General features: G+C 36.8%; 1 protein-coding gene across 1 annotated transcript in view; it reads left to right on the forward strand.

The window, feature by feature from the left end:
* Positions 1-7,272: 7,272 nt before the first annotated feature.
* LOC142338350 (very long chain fatty acid elongase 4-like) overlaps positions 7,273-15,551 on the forward strand; it is a 115,355-nt gene continuing 107,076 nt past the window's right edge. The window contains exon 1 of the mRNA XM_075388061.1: positions 7,273-7,282. The gene's annotated coding sequence lies outside the window, so the exon portion shown is untranslated. The remainder of the gene's footprint in view (positions 7,283-15,551) is intronic.

Consider the following 15,551-nt stretch of genomic DNA (forward strand, 5'->3'; position numbering starts at 1 on the left):
GTTTGCTTATTTCCATATCTTCGCCATGTCTGTATCCCATATCTGTAATCGTCGCCATATATGTAATTTTCGCTATCTTTTTTTTTAATTTTTGCAATTATCTTAAATTATGACTGAGGAAAAGCCTGACTTAAATTGCTAAGTTCCTCACTGTTCCGGTGATAAAGCGCAGAGGCAAACAACGAATCTCTATCCTGAAACACTCTTTGTAGTTATGTAGATGCAAAGAAAAATTATTCAACAATAATATTACTAATGTATTTTTCAAAATGCTGATTATGCAGTCACAAAACAGTCAAATTTAGTTTTAAAAAAAATGAGTTTCACTCCCGTGAACATTGAAAAACATCGAAAAAAATTACTCAAGATTTATTGCTACATCACCGTAAAAAAAAGCCCTAGAAATTTTTGTTTTACATTGAAAAGCTCGCTTCCAGAATACAGTCAGGGGATGATCATCATCAAATATAGAAAAATCTCAACCCCTATTGCTCAACCCCTACTTGCACTTCATTACCGATATCAAAAAGTTTTCGTCCAACTGAACAAAATTATTGGAAATTTATTGTAACCTATTCTCAATTTTGCTTTTATTGTTCGAAGTTACTTTTTGTCTCTTTCCTAGGATTTCCAGATTACTAGTGCTGTTTAGCAACTTTGAGACTTCTTCTCTTGTTATGAAGATTAAAAAAAACTTTGAAAGTCTGATTCTCGTCTCAGATTTTTTATCAATAACTGAAAAAACTCAGAAATATCTTCTCTAAAGTATCAAATTTTATTATTTTCTTTAATCCAAGCAAAGTTTTCAAATTTTGAAAGCTTGAAAAAAATACGACTTATCAATTATTTTTTGCTATTTGTTCTTGATTAGATTTGTTTTGTTTGAAGTGCTGCTAAATATTACTTGAAATTGAACAATTTATTTAGTTTTCGTATTGAAAATTTGGTTTAGCTGTTTGTTGTTGAAAAAATTTACGATATATAATAGATTCTACCTTTGAAGCATGTTTTAATAATTTTTCGCAGTGCATATCAAATTGCAGTTCATTGTCAGTTTTTCACTCCAGGGTATCTGCCATTTTTGCAACATTATCAGCAAACATTTTTTTCCTTTTTTCGTTGTTTCGATTTGAAACAATAATTATAACAGTTTTGTCGCTGTTTGCTGTTAGTCTGCTGTTTTTGAACCAAGATTTTATTTTCAATTTCAAGTCTTTGTTATCTTCGTTCAAATTTTCATTGTGAAGCAAGTTACAGTAGTCAGCAAGTAGATTCAAATTTTGTTTAGTCTCATGTAGTCGTAGATCGTTTGTATAGATGAGAAACAAGAGTGGACCTAATACATTGTCCTGGAGAACCCCCGTGCTTATTAATCTATCGAATAATTTTGTCTGTTCAAGTCAGCAATTGTCCTTCTGTTTCCTAATTAAAAGCCTAACAACTTTACAACTGCTTACACATCAAGCCATGTTTTCCAACTACGCACTCGATATCCTAACTGTAATGTATTTTTTTCGACTTATATTAAATCTTTCCTAGCATAGTGTGTCTTTTATACAATTATTCTCAATGCCTGAATTTGGAACTACGAACGTTAAAAAAGTTTTTCACCAAATATTCGTTTTTCCAAATCTAGCTTTTTTTGTTTGCTAAAAACTAGACATGCAAAAAACAAAAACGTAATTCAGCGAGTTAGTTATATTGAACATTAGGAGATATTTTGACGCTTGAGTTATGCGAGAAGCCATTGTGGCATTCCTTCGAACATTTTTTGCTATATTTAACGAGAAAATGTCTTTTCACATCAGGCGAAAGACTGGCATACAACAGGTGGGTTTTGTTCCTCAACCGATGCCTTTTGAGCTGCTCTTTTGTTCTTAGCAATTTCAAAGCGATTCCCTTTGAATTGTTCCGGTTTGTAATAATTTTTAAAAGCTGAACTTTATTAAAAATTTTATTGGTAGTTAAATAGTATTTCCATTTTTGAAGTACTTAAAATTGAGCGCTCAAGCACCTAACTCAGCAGTTTTTGCACATTTTTATATATCCCATATCAGGCAAAAACGGCCTTAGTTTAGCCTCCGTTGTTGGTGACTGCTCATTACTATACATCTTTTTTCCCGTTCAATGGTTTCAATCGAATGTTCAATTTTCATAGGGAGGCATGAACTGAATGATAAATGTCTAACAAGACAAACTTGACAATGCAATGACTGTTGGCATTAATCAGTCGGGGAAGCCATCAAAACCAGGCATAATATGATAAGTTTGTAGTCTTGACTCAAAATATGTTGAACGCCCGGATGGTCGCGAAAATAAATCAATAACTCATTGAATAATTCACCATTCTTAGTTTCGAGAAAGGAGGATTTTTCAATGTTGCTCAATTTTTGCTTAAGTATCGTTCCGTATGGTTACTGGTTTAGGTCATTACACATCTGTTTCAGGTTTCTCGCCTCCAATTTTAAAGCTGTGATACCGGATTTGAGCTCCTATACCTCACCGCGCAAATGCTTCACTTCGTCCAGTTGTATCCCGGAAGCACCGTCACAAATTTTAATCTGATCCATTTCATTTGAAGATATGAGTAAAGAACAAATAATACCAAACAAAACGAATAAGTTTTATTTAACAGTTTAATTTTGATATTGCTTTAGAAGGATAGGCATCAATGTTTATAACCAAAACTCATGTCTCTTCTTTTAAAGTTGCAAAATAAAGCTGTAAAAAAAGAGCGCTACCGGTTAGCTGCGTTTTGGGTTCACGCATCTGTGTTTTGTCTATTATTCTTTTTCTTTTGGCTACAAAAAAAACCAAGAGACCAGAAAACATATCTTTTACCTGATTTTCTCAGTTTCCCCACTCTTAAGATTATTCAGAAATATTTTCTTTTGAAAAAAGAAAATGAAAGCAGGACTACCAAAGTAAGTGAAAACGGAATTTGATAATATGCAGTTATGTCTGAGCAATGTAACAATTTTCATAGAACCAAGTTGCTTGAAGCCATCGTTCTAATACTAAAAGCAAAGAATCTTTGAAATAAATGTGATTAACCTCAAACTAAATCTGCAAGATTATTTTTATTTCATGAAGGTCATCTTTGTTTCAACCCTTCAAACCGTGTAAAATGGTATTTAAAACGCACAAAGTCGCCAAAAAAGCAAGATGTTCTGTTTGTTGGACGTCATTTTGACCGAATCAGCCTGAAGTTCTTCTCTGATTGATGGGGAATCATGAATTTCGAAGCTTCAAAAACATTATGCCCAACAGTTAAGCCCAAACAGTTTTGCATCATCCCAGATTAAATGTCATTTGCTGTTCGTTAAAGTTATTCGAAGAAGTTTTTGTACTTTGAGTCCGTTTTTTTCTTCCTGTATAAGTGTACTAGTTTCTGAGTATTAGAAAAGAGGCTTGAGGAACAGAGCAAGCATTTTTGTTTGTTTGTTATTAAATCTAGGAGATCGAAAACGCTAAATGAACCGAAGGTAAGTTATGTAAGGTTTTGCGAAGCCAGTCCAATACATCATTGGCTACCCGCGCTCATTGGAATGGAAAATCGCCGCTTATGATGAGAAAAGCTTTTCACTGCCCGGCTAATTTCAGTAGTTTCAAATCTGTGCGCGGATTGTGGTACAATAGTACAATCTTTAGTTTAAGTTTATTATTTGGTGTTGCTAATTTGGTTCAATTTCTAATTAACTTAATTTAGTTCATTTATCTCCATTTAATCTTGTTCATTCATTTAACTTAATTCTGAAGATCAAATTGTAAGATTTCATACTTGTAAATTTTGTTTACATCCTACGTATGATCTTTTGTCTGATCACGTTGTCTGTTGATGATAAATTGCCGTTTTTAGTAATGTTAATGTATGAACAATTTGTTAAGCAGTTTCATCAGTTTGACTAAATTTCATTCCTTTCAAATTCGTAATTCAAAATAGTTGACTCTCTCTCTCTTAACTAGATTCCGATTCGCTAAAGTCTAAAATCAGACGCATCAGCAATTTAGTAACTTTCGCTAAGCGGAATACACTATATCTAGGTGAACGAGATTTCTCTCCGCCAATTCAGCCTTAAATTTGTAACTCGAATAGTCAATATACGAATAACAAAATTAAGCCTTGATTCGCTCCGCCAAATCACTCTTAAATTTGGCCGTCATAAAGAGTATTAATTGGCGCTACGAAACAAATCAATCTACAGATTGTAAATCTGTATGACATGGCGCAGTCAGCTCGAGAATCGAGAAAGACACCGCTGTCGATAGAGCCATTTTGGGAACGACCAACCACAGACCCACCAATCAGATGGGAAAAATGGAGAATTCAACTAAATCTGGCTATTCTCGCTGGCGAGAATATAACTATAGACACATTGCTACAACCCAAACCATCGACAGTTCGTCTGCCAGTAGAGCCGAAGTACGAGATGCCGATTGACGACACAACCGAGGAAGCAGAGAGAGAGCGTAGAATAAGAAACAACCAGCTGAAGTTGCAATGGGAACTTAAGTGTCAAAAGATAACTGAAGCGGGCATACTATGCGGTGAGCGTCCATGGAATTTGTGTGATCAAAAATGCGTGTCTCTCTTGTACCTAAGCATTGGTACTGAAGGAAGACGACTTCTAACACAAAAATTTCCGCACGACAATATTTACGATTTGACTACCCTCAAACTCTGGGAAATGATGGAGATTGCCTTTATCCGCCCAAGAAACATCACATTCGATAGATTTGTGTTCTTCTCTCGGAAGCAAAAGAAGGGCGAAACTGTAGAGCAATTCTACAGCATCTTGAAAGAACTGGCTGAAAATTGCGATTTTGAAAACCGTGAAGAAGCAATCATCAGGGACATTTTCATCACTAACATGCTAGATGATGACTTTCAGCGGGAGCTTCTAAGGGACACAGTCGAACCAGAGAGGGCACTCAGCATTGCAGTCAACATGGAAATGGGTTATCAGAATCAGCAAAGAATTTCATCTAATAACGGAGCAACTGGCAGTACGGTAAACGCAGTACAACAATTCAATCGATTTCGCGGCGCGGGAGCACGGGGGCCTCAATCAAGCAGAACAGTCACAAACCGTGCATCCGTTGGACAATGCCGTGGATGTGGTCAAGTCTGGACACCTACACATCGTCAGGTTTGCCCCGCAATGGGTAAGAAATGTAACCACTGCGGTTTGCAAAACCATTTCGCTAAAGTTTGCCGTCGAAGACTTAATACTACTAGAAACACTCAACAAACTAATCGCATTAACAATGTAGATACGGCAGAATCATCTAATCAAAATTCTAGCCGGGAAAGCCTAAACGTAAATTATATCAATTATAATGAGCAAATCAATTCAGACTATGACTCCTCGGATGATAATTACGTTGCAACTGTTGAAAATACGAGTTCCCCAAATTTGACACTGAAAAATTTGTCATTAATAATCGGAAACACAAACTGTGATTTACTTCTGGACTCTGGTAGTGGTTGTACCATTATTAATATGTCACTCGCAAGAGAAATAATGATCAATTGTGTTCAATCACAATGGTCGGAGAAAAAACCATTGGAACTGAAGTCATTTTCTAATGATATTGTCCGACCTGTTGGCACTTTGAAAACACCTGTAAAATGCAACGATTGGAGCATACAGAAGGCAAAAATAACAGTTGTATCCGATGGATGTCGACCAATATTAGGACGGGACCTTTTTGACCAGTTAGGTATCACAATTTCTCAAAAACCTTGCCCACAATCTGAAGTTAATAATATTGATCCACCTTGTGCAATCAAGAAATCAATGGCAAAGGAATTTCTTGATTTGATCTCCCGAATTGGAAAATCAAAAAATCATACGGTCAATTCGAAATTTCACAAAAATTACCGAGTAATACATCAAAAGGGACAAAAAGTACCGATTCACCTCCAACCGAAAGTGAAAATTGAATTAGAAAAACTGTTAAACGAAGGACATATCGAAAAGTTAAACAACTGTTCAGATCAATTTTTCATATCTCCGATTGTCATTACGGTAAAAAAGGACAAGTCAATCAAAATAGCACTTGATTCAAAAATTCTAAACAAAGCTATTCACAAAAACAAGTATCAAATGCCTAATATAGATTCGCTAATCGCAAACACTGTCAACGGCGCAGCAGGAGACTGCTTATTTTACAACTCTTGATTTGCAATACGCTTATAGTCAACCAAAAGCTACACAGTGATACGGCCCGTCATTGTAATTTTAACATAGTCAGTGGTGATATGACTGGCACATATTGATTTAAAACTGGATTTTACGGCCTAACGGACATGCCAGCTGAGTTCCAAAAAGCTATTGATTGTACTCTTGCCGGTTTGGAAAACACCTTCTGTTTCCTAGATGATATTTTGATTGTTAGTAGAGGTGGAATCGAAAAACATCTCCACTTGGTTCGAAAATGTTTAATAAAACTGGATCAGGAAAATTTACGCATAAATCTTGCAAAATGTCATTTCGCAAAAGAGACGGTTGAATGGCTCGGTCATAATATAACACAATCAGGTGTAACCCCACTTTCAAGCAAAACAGATGCAATTGGAAAATTATCGGCACCTACTAATCTTAAAAAACTTCGCTCTTTTATGGGTTCTGTACACCATCTTGGAAAATTTATTCCGAATTTGTCACAATTATGTTGCCCCCTACGACCATTGCTTAAGAAAAACTCGAAATTTATCTGGACGGAAGAGCACGATAAACAGTTTTCTTTAATAAAAGAACAAATTACGGAAACCACTGAAAATAAACACTTCAACCCAGAATTAGAAACACGAATTAAATGTGACGCCTCGCGTAAAGGATTGGGATGTGCATTGGAACAACGAACACCTAATGGGTGGCATACTGTAGCATTCGCGTCGCGATTTTTGAACTCTGTTGAAGACAGATACAGTATAAACGAATTAGAACTTCTGGGTGTTGTTTGGTCAGTCGAACATTTTAAGTATTATTTATACGGCAAACCCTTTACTGTGATAACTGATCATAGAGCACTTCTCTCTATTATGAGAGAAAATAGATCTAATAAATCATATAATAGTAGACTGACACGTTGAGTAGATCGTTTACTACCATTTGATTTCTCGGTTGATCACCTTCCGGGCACAAAAATGGGATTAGTGGATTATATATCTCGCGACCCGTATCAACAAGCCGTTAATATATCCACATACGACGAGCAATTTATTGTGGCTAAATTGGATGTAATTAAACGTAGTGCGAAACGCTTCTTATTAAATGCCGAGAATTACGTCGATTTCGCAGCGCGAAATCCATCTACAAATTGCGTCGTTAATAATCCACATTTCACTAATACCTTATGTAGTGATTTCGCACCGCGAAATCCAGAACATTCTACAAGCACGCAAATTGACGACTCAATTAGCGAATTAACGATAAATAATTTAAATTCCATCCCCAAAATCGAGACAACTAACATTCCTCACTCGCTTTTTGCCTTAAATCGACCCCCACCGAACAGTCACTCTCAAATTTAAATCACTTTCAACGAATTGCAACAAAACTCAAGAACGTCTACATGATGTCTCAATCACCTTCTGATGATGAAACACTAATGACTGTTAAACAATCGACCCCATCGAGAGTCAGATTTGCTGAGGCGGGACCTTCAACTGCTCAAGCGGCACCCGTGACCCCCATTACACCTACTACAGATACAACAGCCACTTCGCCGTCAGTAGACGATTTTTATCTGGATTCATTCAATTTCGCGCTCTCTAAGATCTTCTCAAGCTCTCTCATGGCCAGCCTAACAACAAAGGACGCGATCTTGAAAGAGATTCGCGACTGCATCCTGACGGATAATGAAGATAGATGTAGACAGATTTCACCCTACATCCACTCTTTCTGGAAGGACTTACACGTGAAGAATGGGTGTGTCTGCATAGACGACAGAATTGCTCTTCCCCATGCAATCAAGGACGCGTATGTAGACGCAATCCACGCAACTCATCCTGGGACATGGGGAATGACGGACACGGCAACACACGCGTGGTGGCCATATATGCATAGGGATATTTCAACCAAATCAGCAAAGTGCAACCCCTGTGTCAAGATTGGTAAAAATTTAAAACCTATTATACCAGCAAAAAAATGGGCACCATTAAGGGTTATGTAAATTTCCTAATGAAGAGATTCAAATTGATTTTGGCGGACCCATCTATAATGAAAAAAATCAAGAGATTTATTTTCTTGCATGTATTGATCGATTTTCGAAATTCCCAACAGCAGAAGTATTTGATAGAGCTAATGCAGATAATAATTTAAAGTTTCTTCAAGAATAAGTTTTGCTACACGGTACACCCCGCGCGATTAGATTGGATCAGGCTAGATGTCAAACGGGACATCGAATTAAAACATTTTGTAATCAAAATAATATACAGCTAATCGAGGCGCCAATACACGATCACAGAGCTATTGGTTTGGTTGAAAGACGCATTCAAACAATCAAGAATCGCTTAGCCTGTATTAAAACGGCGGCGCAAAATCAATTTAATATGAAAGCATCAATAAATTCAATAATTTATCAGTTACGAATATGCCGTCAAAAGACTATTGGAATATCACCTTTTGAGGCACACTTTGGCAGAAAAGCGAACACACCATTAAGCAATATAACAACTAATCCCGATTCAAAAAGTTTAATTTACCAAAATATTCTTAACAAATATTTAGATTTGGAGACTGTCAGAAGGGACCAGCTCATCACAGACGAAAATTGGGACAATTATGAGCGAAGTGATATCGAAATGGAAATAAACAAGGACAAACTAGGCAAAGAGGCCATGAAAAGACAAAAAGATGACCCGAACAAAGAATCGAGATTAATTTCTCACCCCGATGTTGGCCAACCGATTCCAAGAACAGAATCGTCACTAGAGGTCAAATTGGCAAAAAAGAGACCAAGATCGAAACGAGCCAAGAAAAGTCTCGACGGTCTATACGACGTTCTTGCACCCGGATCGTCAGTCATTAAGACGAACGAAAACACATCAGTAATCAAAGAACCGGGCAAGAAAGAAGTAACAATTAGGAATTCTGATCTTGCAAAGTTCGGCACAAAAGCGGAACGAAACACAGATCTACAAACTTATGCAAATAGACGCCCAAAAATCCCCACGGGAAAAACAACGGAGGAGCTCATACACCACCATGCAAAAGAATCAAGGAAAAAGTTAGAAGGTGGAAAGAAAATGAAACACCGAAAAGTGGCAGATGACGTCAGCACGGTGTCTTCTATTCACTCGAATGTTACACGCGCCCTCCGAGTAAGAATGCCGACCAAGCCTGAGACACAACAAACAACAGCGCCGCCAAATCAAACCACAGAGTCTACTAACAATCTCGCGGTGCCAATGCAATTACCGACCTCAAGTATCGTTATTGCGGAGCCACCAAGCAGACCAAAAAGAAAGGCAGCTACGCAAGCATCCGCAGCGCTACTTCCCTCAAAGAAAAAACGCTCTGCCATATCGACCACAGAATCGGACGAATCTGTAATTCCAACACAACCATGTCCCCCACAACACCAAGTAGTGCAGCACTTGGAAAACAGAAAAGACGGCAAAACCTGAAGAAAAAGCAAATCGAAAACAAGTCTATAGTCTCGGCAATACAAACTGCTGCATCACAATCCAACCAAGAAGAGTCCAACTTCACAGTCGGCCCATGCTCTCCAACAACCTCCTATCCAACTCAGTTCTACGTTTCTCCAAATTACGAGGAACCAGAGTTGTCTATGACAGTCGGCCAAGCAGAGAGATTCTACGAAAGTGACAGCGATTAATGAGTAAAAATTGTTACACGCAAAACTCCGATTAAAACATTACAGTACTAATATTTTAACAAGTACATATGACTATTAATTTTCTGTTAAATAACATGTTATTTAATTTCGCCAAGGGGGAAATGTGGTACAATAGTACAATCTTTAGTTTAAGTTTATTATTTGGTGTTGCTAATTTGGTTCAATTTCTAATTAACTTAATTTAGTTCATTTATCTCCATTTAATCTTGTTCATTCATTTAACTTAATTCTGAAGATCAAATTGTAAGATTTCATACTTGTAAATTTTGTTTACATCCTACGTATGATCTTTTGTCTGATCACGTTGTCTGTTGATGATAAATTGCCGTTTTTAGTAATGTTAATGTATGAACAATTTGTTAAGCAGTTTCATCAGTTTGACTAAATTTCATTCCTTTCAAATTCGTAATTCAAAATAGTTGACTCTCTCTCTCTTAACTAGATTCCGATTCGCTAAAGTCTAAAATCAGACGCATCAGCAATTTAGTAACTTTCGCTAAGCGGAATACACTATATCTAGGTGAACGAGATTTTGCTCCGCCAATTCAGCCTGAAATTTGTAACTCGAATAGTCAATATACGAATAACAAAATTAAGCCTTGATTCGCTCCGCCAAATCACTCTTAAATTTGGCCGTCATAAAGAGTATTAATTGGCGCTACGAAACAAATCAATCTACAGATTGTAAATCTGTATGACTCGGATATTAAAATTTTTTTGCACGGCTTTTTTGAACGGCATTATCTAACCGGTCGGTCAGCTTTGCTGATCAACAAAATGCTTTGGTTCAAATAACTGAAACAATTTAGTATCAATCAATCAAATATTTCGTTGATTCTTCATTAATAACTCAAGCTAAAAATCAAATTACACATTCAGTTCGCATCAAATTGTTCGATATGATTCTGATTAACTATGGTTTGAGTTCGCCCATTCTCGAAATTCGACTGCATATAAGAGCTCTTAGAATATAACCCGGTTTCGGACAGTGAACTGTCCGATAAGACATGAAATTCATGACTTATTACCCATATATGAAATAAGGTAGGTTTTGTTAGGAAAAGCGAGAGAAAATATTTTGCAACATTTACAAAAATTTAATCATTTTTGATCTGTATGCCTCAGGAAGACAAATTGAGAGTATCAGTTATTTCCTTCTTCAGAGTCAAAGCTTTTCAATTAAACTGTACGATCACTATGTTGATTTACCGACAAAAGACAAAATAACCAGCAACTTCGCGTTCTAGAATTGGCCAGTTTAGGCTGAACATAATTCTAAGTTTTCACGATGAACCACAATTGCTCTGTTTTGAGACGCTTTGGCCAACATTGGATCTTTTCAACAATTGCCCCCTTTTGCAAAAGGGGGGGCTATTCTTGAATAGAATTTAAGCGAGCTATTTATAAACCAATCGGAGACGACTAATAACTTTCCACGCATGCACATACTACGTTAAATTGAATAGAATAAAATACGCCATGGTATGGCAACTAGCCGAACCGGAATAAAAAGCGAAAAGAATTTCCGACTGGCGGGTCGGTGGGCGCGCTTTGCGCGCGTCGCGGCTTCGCCGCGATAACCGACCCGCGATTTCCGGATTACATCCCACAGCGCATGAGAGGCATGGCCATGAACAGCGGTTCGCAATTGCGTTTAAACTATTATTCGGCTATCTAAAATGTAGGCCAAGTAATATTGTAGTAAAATATAGCACAGAAGGGGCGGCGATTCTCTACTAGGTACCAAAGGGGGGGGCAATTGTTGAAAAGATCCCCAACATTTAAATTGCTTCTGATCAATTTGCTTGTTCACACCTTTTTTATTATTCAAGCTACGAATAACCTCTGATCACTTGCAAAGGACTTTATCATTTAAGGGTCGCTTAAGCATTAGATGGTTTCACAGTCGCAATATGCAAAAAGATGTTGTGAAAACGGGGGTCAATCGTTCATAATGGCGTTGGAATTGGTTTTTGGATCATTTAACTGTCACTGATGTAAATCTTAACCTTTTCATTAAAGTGTTTATAATAAATCTATGAAAAAGTCATATGAACTGATATAATTCTTTATCTCTCTACCAGAGTTTGCGTTAGGAGGAAGAAAATCAGAGACCTGATGAGCGGTGACCTGATCAGAGACCTGATCAGAGAAAAAAATTCAGAGACCCGGTGTTTGAACCGGTTTTCGTTGCTCTTGATCAGCTTTCAAATGATTTTCAAAGTTTTGTTGACAGAAGAGTTTTTCAACCATTGTTATTGCTATCTTACTTTTATAATACGATTGTGATACCAGTTGATGAGGTTCCCGAACCCTTTTTCCTTCTATCTATTTCTCTTTCTCTCTCTCTCTCTCTCTCTCTCTCTTTAACTCACTCGCCGCTCTCTCTCTCTCTCTCTCTCCTTAACTCTCTCTCTCTCTCTCTCTCTCTCTCTCTCTCTCTCTCTCTCGCTCGCTCTCTCTCTCTCTCTCTCTCTCTCTCTCTCTCTCTCTCTCTCTTTCTCTCTCTTTCCTCCCACTGGTTCATTTTTTGTCCGATTAAGGGCTCAAGTTTCTTAAAATATTAACTTGGTGTTTTATTTGTACAAAGGTTTTTTTATCGCAAACAACATGTTTTGTACAGTTTTCTAGATGTTGTGCTATATTATCTGCCATATGCGACTTTGACTGAACAATTTAAGTCACTACAAAAATGCTAACTGCCTCAACTTGCAATGCAGTTTATTATAAGAAAACAAAATAACAAAAATGACAGCTAAAATTTGAGTAATGATTTTTTGGATTTTGGTTCTCTGTGTATTCCAATTTTGTAGCTTACAAGAAGACTATTATCGGGACAACAGATAATGGGGTAGAAGGTACCAGTTTGAGTTATTAGACCATATCGCACAAAGGAGAAATTGCACTTAAAATCACAAGGCTTATTTCTGGGTTGAACGCCCGATAGTCTAGATATTGCACTGAAGATGAACTCAGTCTGATCACTGGCAAAGGGCTTCATCATCAAAGGGTAGCTAAAGCATTAAATGTTTTCAACTCTATTAGCAATATGCAAAATGATGTAGTGGAAATGGGGTTCAATCGTTCCCAATGGCGTTGGAATTGTTTTTTTTTTGACAATTTAACAGTCCCTGATGAAACTCTTAAATTTTTGCGCTGATGTAATCATGTTTTGACCCAAACTACTTTAGACATTTTTCAGTGAACTGGAATATTTAATTGCAGTTATCGTAAAGCAAGACTGAGATCTGATAATGATGATAAGGACATTTTAGAAACAAGCATTTGCTATATTTTCGTTTTGCACACCTAATTTTTAAAATGAGGTTTATCCAATACATTTGTGACTTTTGACCCTTGAATTGAGTGAGAAAAGCAAAAATCTAGATTAAAAAGAAAGATGTAATAAAACCAATTTCTGAAACTCAACCTCATTACAAAAATATGTCTCATTGAGTTAATATTTTTACAATGCCTTGACAAAAATATTTTTTGTTTGCAGTTATACTATTGAAGAAGTTTCTGTATTAAGCTAAGCTGGAGGTTGTTGCAGGTTTCTTTAGATCAATAGTTGTCTTGTCATTATCGAACCATATTTTTCAGAACACTACATGACTGGAAAGGATAGAACCCGAACCAAGTAACGAAAAAAGGAAATTAACTTTAAAAGCAAGTGGTTAAAATGAGAAACACCAACTGAACGCATACTAGAATATAATTTTATGACTGTTAGAGACGAGAAAATCCGCTAAAGTTAAAAACAGCCAATAGAACAAAAAATACAGCCGAACAGAATATTATCTAATGCTACTTGGTGTTCTATAGTAGAGTAAATCACCCTCCCCCTTAACGAAGAAGGCAGGGGAGGGAAAAAATTGGAGCAAATCCAACAGCTTCAGGTACAGAATTCTAAATTCCCGACAAGCATACAAGACTGCGAGCTCCTACTTTAGAATAATTTCTGTTGTTGTTAGCTTGACAATTTAATGCCGTGCGCCCCCCAAGAATCACTGCCCCCAGGTAATTTGGGGGAGTGTCACGAATTCTTAAACACCGATTGTCCAAGGCTGACCTTGACCACTTGAACTCTACTAAAACAACTATGCTGATATTTAGTGTACGTAAGCTCTAGCTTGAATTCATTTCCTATTTTACGTATGTTTGATACGAATCTCTGGAGAGAATCATAACCTTATTTGGATTTGAAATCGTCGTTTATTTTTTCCTAGAACTGATATTCAAGTAAGCCCGATATAGCAGGTGGTGTCTGTTTATTTGAATTATAAAAATGCAACCTTTCAAATTGAAAATAGTTGAATCCTTGCCACCTCGTTTAGGCTGCTAGGCATGGCTTTAAACCACAATAATCTTATTTCTGCTGGCTAGTTCAAATGGGGGCTTATTTTTGTGATAATTTTTTCCATGGGGTTTTTTCATCTCTAAAAGTATTTTAGAGATGAAAGACATTTTATTCCGTGAGTTTTCGTTTTTTCTCCAAAACCAGATGGAAATTAGTTCTAGTTCTGTGAAAGCGCAGATTTGTTGTTCTATTTGTTTCATTTTGAATGCTTTTTAGGTTAAACCTTAAGCAAAATCCCATTATGAAACTTGCTATCTATTTATCGGTTTCTAACCTAGTTATTAATCTACTGTTAGGCGGACAGCACGCTGATCGGATTTGGTCAGCTCCAATTGGTCCGGGATTCTCGCTGCGAGGCGACAAATCCACCCGGTCTGATTAAAATCAACATTTGCTGCAGTTTGTCTTTAGTATAAGTAAATTTACTACCTTGTTGAGTAAGACAGCTGAACTGTTTCTTTCAAGCCAACCTCCCTCACTACCTCACTACCCCCCCCCCCCCACCCCCCGTTAAAATGTGGTACAATATTACGATGACTGGCTATCTTTAATTGATATTTATACACCTTTTCAATGGAATATATAAACTGTGATGAATAGATACAACTCTTTTTAGGCTATGCGAATCATTATCAGAGCAAATGGATAAGTTTATGTTCACGCACATTCACCCTTGTAAAATATATTTTTCTTGGAGAGTGGGAGGGGGGGGGGGGTGAACGGATCCAAAACGGCTGATACATTGCAAAGACAGCACCACAATGGAGCAGGAGAGCAAAATCAGGGAAAACAAATAGTTGAATCAATTATTAATAACGACTCAGACGTTGGGAATCCATGAGAAGATGTCTTAGGAATTGTGAATCCCTAAGTGTTCACGGTATCAAATAAGATCATATCAAATAAGAATATATATAGAAAGATATATGTTTATAGATATTAAATAATTCAGAGCTGAGGTAAGTGTGATGTTACTGGCGTGTATTTGAACAGATTGTACAGGGAATTTCATATCCTACAATCAGTACACTTTCAAAAAGATTGTCAGGCTTGTCAGGCTGAAAAAAGTATTCAGCACAAAATACATGTAGCAATTTCAAGCTAAAAATCATAAATTTTTAAATAGTTGAAAGTTCTACTTTAAATTATTTGTAAAATCAATCTAGGTTAAAAGAGCTACATTTGTTGATTTCAAGGCCTTTCATGGACAACAGTGACAAAACCTGGTCATGTTCTCATTTGTCTCATTTGACGTTATTGTTATTAACGTTTAAAAAAAGTGATACGCCAACTGTGAACCACTGTGATGGAAAAAGAATGA

Source organism: Convolutriloba macropyga, chromosome 4, assembly GCF_964194025.1.
Source record: "Convolutriloba macropyga chromosome 4, txConMacr16.3, whole genome shotgun sequence".
Lineage (NCBI taxonomy): Eukaryota > Metazoa > Xenacoelomorpha > Acoela > Convolutidae > Convolutriloba > Convolutriloba macropyga.